At 48.9% G+C, this 6,707-nt stretch overlaps 1 long non-coding RNA gene across 1 annotated transcript in view; it reads left to right on the top strand.

Annotated features, from left to right (window-relative positions):
* The first annotated feature begins 1,025 nt into the window (after positions 1-1,025).
* The window catches only part of LOC148453715 (uncharacterized), a 44,981-nt gene continuing 39,299 nt past the window's right edge, over positions 1,026-6,707 (top strand). The window contains exon 1 of the long non-coding RNA XR_015874880.1: positions 1,026-1,051. This is a non-coding gene — a long non-coding RNA (uncharacterized LOC148453715). The remainder of the gene's footprint in view (positions 1,052-6,707) is intronic.

Here is a 6,707-nt window from a genome sequence, read left to right as displayed (position 1 = left end):
ACTGTGTAAGGCGCATTACTGCACTTGGCAATTATTCGCCACGAGGGGAGAGCTTGGGGGAAGCTGGGCACACCCAACAGTTTGATGAATTGGGGGTCTTCCGCAAGGACACGCCCCCTTTCCGGAAGCGTGCGTGCAGAGGAACGCCATCTAAAAAAAGTTTATTTTTTTATTTTTTTATTTTTTTTGGGGGGGAGGGGGGTTCGCAACTGGGAACTTTCGCCCTGAGCTCCACAATGGCTAGAACCGGCCCTGCCTGTACTAGAATAATACATACTGAACTGTACATATCACTCATAAACAGAATGCTAACAACTACAGGTGAGAAAATCTACGTGACATTAGTAAAGTCTACAAAAGAAACGTGTCATTTACTGTGAAATGAATTCGTCCTACTGTGTGTGGGCTATATTTGTGCACGGACTTCAGTGTTTCGTCACGCACTGTGTTTTTCAGCCTTTTCTCCCTGTGGTAGTAGCTGAGATGAGCACAACTGCAGCAACATGTTGGGAGAATTGAGTTTCTTGGGGTAACAAGTTGTTTCTCAAAAGGGCAGAGTACAGCATAGAAAACCATATTGTCCAATGAGCATATTGCAAGTATCACTGTGAGGGGCCTATTCACCAACATTAAAATAACGTTTTTAAGGACATTTTCCTTAATTACCGTTATTTTAGTATTCATGAACACACTTAGCACAGGAGATATCACTGATATCTCCTGGTTAAGTCTCCCTGCATTAATTTCCACACTCCCCATACATTAGTACATTAGTACATTAGCACATTAGTATGGGGATGTGGAAATAATTTCAGCTGTGCAGGTCCCCCGGCGTCTCCCTCCGTCACTCTGGTCCCTACTCTGGCTCCAGTGGCTGTGCTGACACTGTTACTATTACTATTAGTATTTTGTACTGTGTGTATGTATGTACACTGGAAGGACGAGACTCCTTCCACCTTGATTAGCACCCCTCCCACCTGTTCCTGGGTGTTTTTAATTAGCAAGGAGTCCTTGCACTCCAAGACTGCACATCTAATGAGGCACACTGAGGGTAAGGCCTATTATATTTATGCTGTATCAGTTTTGGGACTGGTATTGGGGTGCAGGGCTCTCTGGGCTGGTGTGGCTGGACTGTTTCATGGCATCATAATGTACACTTTTTCAATTCTTTAGTTTGTTTTTTATATATGTAGCACTTTATACACTTTGTATTATAACCTCCTACTTATGTAGGACTTAACACATAGGCTTTCTTTATTATACTTTAACCCTCACTTTAAATCTCACACTAGTGTGATGCCATGGGGCGGTTCTGCTGGGTTGGCCTGGGGGGTCCCGTGCCCTATATTTGTTCCATAGGAGTGTTAGGGACCTGCCTGATAGAGGTCATCTGGACGCGGTGGGCACCTCTTTGATGCTATTTATCAGTTATATTATTAGGTTCAGCATGGTTAGAGGACCTCATTCAGAGGCGGTCGCAAGGAGCGATTGGTCGTAGCGAGCGATGTTTTATTCAACTGCGCATGCATGTACATGGCAGTGCGCGTGCGCAAGCCTGTCTTTCCGACCGCAATCCTCTTGCTCGCTAGTCACTACGAGGTCGTAGCTGTGATTGACATTTCGTGCCATTTGTGGGTGGTTACAGGGGAAGGTGCTTGTGAACGGGGGTGTGGTGGTGCGCACGCAGGCGTGGTTGACCTTAAAAAGGGCGTTTTATGGGCATGCATATATTACTGAGCGAGTCATCACACACGTCTTCTCGTTGCAATAATGATGCTACTGCTCGCAGTGCTACAGGTAGCCCAGGGTCTACCTTAAGCATTGCGAGTGCATGCGATGGTTTCTGCCTCAACCGATGTTTGTAGGCAACTTACAATGTAACAGGTGTTAATCATGCTGACGTAGGTTGCCGCCTGCGACCGACTCTGAATTAGGCCGTAGAGATATGGGTGTGCTTTCATTGTTGTGGGTGTTTCCGTGCTTACGATGTGCGTTGCGACTGAGCGCTCGTTTTGCATATTCTCGATCACTTTGGGTGCGACTGATCGTTCCCGAGCGACCGCCTCTGAATGAGGTCCAGAGTGTGCACTTGCATTTGTCTCTTTATGCTTGCAGCACTACAAGTCTCAGCAGGTAGCACCTCACATTGTGCTTAGGGTGTGCAATCTAGGGCTCTTCCCCCTATGTAGTTATGGGAAGGATGAATGATGAATTCCTCAGGTAATTAGGTAGATCTCCATGTGAGTTCTAAACCTAATTACCTCCAGAGAAAGTTTAGGTATGATGAATAGGCCCCTGAGTCTTAAAGCTTGTTCCTATTAAAATGGTATGAACTGTGCAGGCCAAACAGTCAGTACTTGTGACTCCACATTCAGTATAAGGATTAAGGCCCTCATTCAGAGCCGCTCGCTATTTGCGGTCGTTCATTCAAAAACAAGGGGTGGCTATTCAAATGATCCGTTCGCTCTTTGCGGTCTGTTCACGCCTCTAATTCTGAACGAGCGAGCAAAACTTGCGGTTGTAATTTTGACAAAAACGCCCCCTTGCCGCTCGCACCATACGTCATGTCCGCTATTTATTTGATTAATCGAGTACATCGTACAGCGTATGAACTGCTCGCTATTCTTGTGGTTGGTTTTTTCAACCGCTATCTTGCGAGCAGTTCTAAGTAAAAAAAAAACAAGTGACGTGGTCAATGACGCTCCAGTTTTAATTATGCACACCCTTAAAACGCCCGTTTTGACCTTTAAGCACGCCTGCGTTCTGATCTCCACTCCCCGTTTTCAAGCACCTTCCCCTGTTACCACCCACATACGCCTCCTCCTGTCACTCAAATTAGCAGGCACTCGCTATTTAGCGAACAAACGATTTTCGGCTGCACTGACTGGTTCGCGCATGCGTATTACAAACCGTACGCATGCGCAGATGTGCGAACATCGCTCGGAACGAGCGAACGGCCGCTTACGAGCGGCTCTGAATGAGGGCCTAAATCCACAGAATGGTCCAAGCGTTCCACAGTGGTCAATGATAGGTCCTTGCTTGTATATGGAAGCTCACCTAGGAGGGAAGGGGCTGCCTGGCTTATGCTGTGCACAGTAATGGTGTCTGCAAATTCAACTCATGAGGACCTACAGTAAAGAGCACACTGCATACACCTGCTAGGAATTGTATCTTTTGCACCAGTTAGAAGACAGGTGCAAATACACACTGATAATCAATATTATTCTAATCATTTCTATGTAGCACCACATACAGTATTCCACAGTGCTGTACTGAGAATACTTCAGTCATTCACATCAGTCTCTGCACCAAAAGAGCTTACAATCTATGGCCCTCATTCAGAGTTGATTGCTAAATACAAGCGGTCCCTCTGAATGAGGGCGGCCGCTTGTGGTGTGAAGTGCGGCCTCCTGGTCGCTAGCTAAGCTGTGGGTTACCACCCACAGCTCTAGCGAACGACCAAGTTGATGGTCGCGATGGTCAGGACCATCGCGACCATCGGGGCTTGCGACGAGACCCTAAGGTTGAGTCTCGGCAAGCGCAAGCCCCAGGGAGCTTCCTGCTCTGATCGAGCAGGAAGCTCCCCACTGACATCACTGATGATGTCAGTGGGGCCGCCCCCAAACGGCAAGCGTTCCGTCGGGAACGCCTCCGTTTGGCCGGCCACGCCCCCCTGCCCGCCTACCAAACGGGGCGAGCTGTCAATCACCATCGACAGCTCGCCCCCTTTGGTGTGAGACCCGTAGCGACGGAGCGCCTGGCTCTGACGTGCGCATGCCCAGTGGGCAAACATCGACCCGGTTGCAAGCGCTCAGCGCTTGCGACCGGGTCTGAATAAGGCCCAATATTCCTTACTACAGTGGTTCTCAAACTCCACACAGTTCATATTTTCCAGGTCACCCAGCACGTGCACAGGTGTAGTCATTAATCTCTGACACATTTTAAAAGATCCACAAGTGGACATAATTATTTCACTTTTGATTCTGTGAGGAGACCTGGAAAACATGCACTGTTTGGGGTCCTGAGGACCGAGTTTATGAACCTGTGCCCTACTGCATGTACACGCACACTAGAGCAGTGGCTCTCAAACTCGGTCCTCAGGACCCCACACAGGTCAAGTTTTCCAGTTCACCCAACAGGTGCACAGGTGTATTCATTAGTCACTGATACATTTTAAAATATACACAGATGGAGCTGATTACTCCACTTGCAATTCTTTGAGGAGACCTGGAAAACATGCACTGTTTGGGGTGCTGAGGAGCAACTTTGAGAACCTGTGCACTAGGGTTAACTTTTCTAAGAAGGCAATTAATGCACCAGTATGTTCTTAGGAGTGTTGGAGGAATCCAGAGCACGGGAAGGACATACAAACTTCACACATAGGGCCTGATTCAGAGCCGGACGCTATTTGCGGATGGTCATTCTGAAAAAGGGGCCGGATATTTAAATTAAGCGCTCGCTCTTTGCGGTCTGTTGACGCCTCTATGTCTGAACGAGCGAACGAAACATGCGCTCGCTGTTTTGAAATAACGCCCCCTGGCCGCTCGCATCATACGTCATCTCCGCTATTTATTAGATTAATCGAGTACATCGAAAAGCGTATGAACTGCTCGCTATTCTTGTGGTAGCATTTTCCTACCGCAATCATGCTAGAAGTTCAGACTAAAAGTCAACCAAGTGACGTGGTCGATGACGCTGCTGTGTTAATTATGCACACCCTTAAAATGCCCGTTTTGACCTTTAAGCACGCCTGCGTTCGGATCTCCACTCCCCGTTTTCAAGCACCTTCCCCTGTTACCACCCACAAACGTCTCATCCTGTCACTCAAATTAGCAGGCATTCGCTATTTTGCGAGCACACGATTTCCGACCGCACTGACTGGTTTGCGCATGCGCATTACAACCCATATTCATGCGCAGATGTGCGAACATCGCTCGGAACGAACGAGCAGCCGCTTAAGAGCGGCTCTGAGTCAGGCCCATAGGGCATACTTGCCTACTATCTGGCTGCTCCTTACGGATCGGAGCAACCAGATCGGCAGAACAGGGGGCGTGGCCGGTAAAAGAGGCGTGGCCGGATGGGCTGAGGTAATTTTGCGGGTGTGACAGGGGCGGGGCCACGTGATCGCATCATTTTGGCCCCGCCCCCGCTACACAATGCCGAAAAAACAGGCATTGTGAAGCAGGGGGCGGGGCCAAAATGACAAGATTCAGCGTCAGTGCCCCCCCCCCTGCTGAGGGGGTTTAACAGGTATTGGCCGGAGGGGCAAGGGATCGGCGGGAGGCTTGCCTGCCTTTCCGGGGGGGCCGGAGCTGCACCCGTTTATCAGGAGGCTCCCGCCCGAATCGGGAGGGTAGGCAACCCTGACATAGGGGAATAACACAAAAAGCACATAGGGCCCTGGTTGGGAATTGCTTTCAGATAAGGCTGTAAGGCAACAATACTAACCACTGTATCACTGTGCCAATGATAAGGTCTTGGTGTCAACCAGGTGCATATTGCTGCTGATGCAGAGCCAGACATATCTCTGGAGGTTTACAGGTCTCCATGTGGGTACAAAGCTGCTATATGTGCAGGCCCTTTTACTGTATTTGATTTTTTAGAATAAATTACTGTACTACACCCATTTTGCAAACAGCCCTGCAGCAGTCCCACTATACCTATACAGCACCATATCTCTTACATGGGCAGGCACAAAGCAGCCTGGCACCCTATGGTGTGGATGCTTCGTATGGTCGCAGCTTGTACCAGACATAACAATGCAGCCTGAGGCTTCTCTATCCTACCCCGTCCCAGCTTAGTCTGTGTTGTCTTCCCTGAAACTGTGCAGGCAGGATTCAAGCGCTAGGAGGTCTGGCCGGGCCCCAGACTGTGCTCCATGATACTACTGAGCAGAAAATGGAACTGTTTACTGCTGCTATTAGGTAATGCTTGATAAAAGCTGTCCCTTTCATCCACTGTCATTGCTCTAAAAGTATTCTGATATCACTGCAGGATACTCTCTCCCCAACAGCGCTGCATTGTGAATGGACACAGACAGAGACAGACAATTGTTAGTTGGACAGATTAGTATGTATAAAATGTACAGTATTTCTGGAATAATAATAATAATTTTGATGATTAGAATAAATAATCAACTAAGACAAGGTTCAAATTCCGCAAATATTCGCTTTATTACAGATATTATTTAAAGATAGAATTTGCCTTAGTCATTTGGAGCACTGACAGGAGCCCAAAGGGACATTGGGGCCCTCAGAAGTTTGCTACAGAAACTCGTAGTGTCTGGTGACGCCAGTACAGATCCACGTGACACGAGGCTGTTCCATTTCATAAGATTTGGGTCTTTAAATATTCTAGAATTATAAGCAGTGGCGTATCTATAATGGGTGCAGTGTGTGTGGGGCACACGGGCCCCCTGGGTCCAGGGGGGCCCCACACCGCACACACTGCACCCATATTATTTTAGACTTACCTGTCCGTGGTCCCCCGTCGGGTGTCTGCGCTGCTCAGAACACCGGAAAATGGCCGCCACGGCCATTTTCCGGCATTCTGCGCATGCGCAGTAAACTCCAGGCACACTCTAGTGCCCGGAGTCTAGTAAGGCTCCGGTGGCTGGCCAGCCACGCCAGTCGGCTGCTGGCCACCGGAGAGAGAGGAGGGGGCCCCGCCCAGGGAGTGCACACGGGCCCCCTCCTCTCTTAAGACGC

This window comes from Taudactylus pleione, unplaced genomic scaffold (genome assembly GCF_031769625.1).
Source record: "Taudactylus pleione unplaced genomic scaffold, aTauple2 ptg001107l, whole genome shotgun sequence".
Taxonomy (NCBI): domain Eukaryota; kingdom Metazoa; phylum Chordata; class Amphibia; order Anura; family Myobatrachidae; genus Taudactylus; species Taudactylus pleione.
The sequence above is the reverse complement of the archived record's forward strand: the minus strand, read 5'-3'. Positions and strand labels throughout refer to the sequence as shown.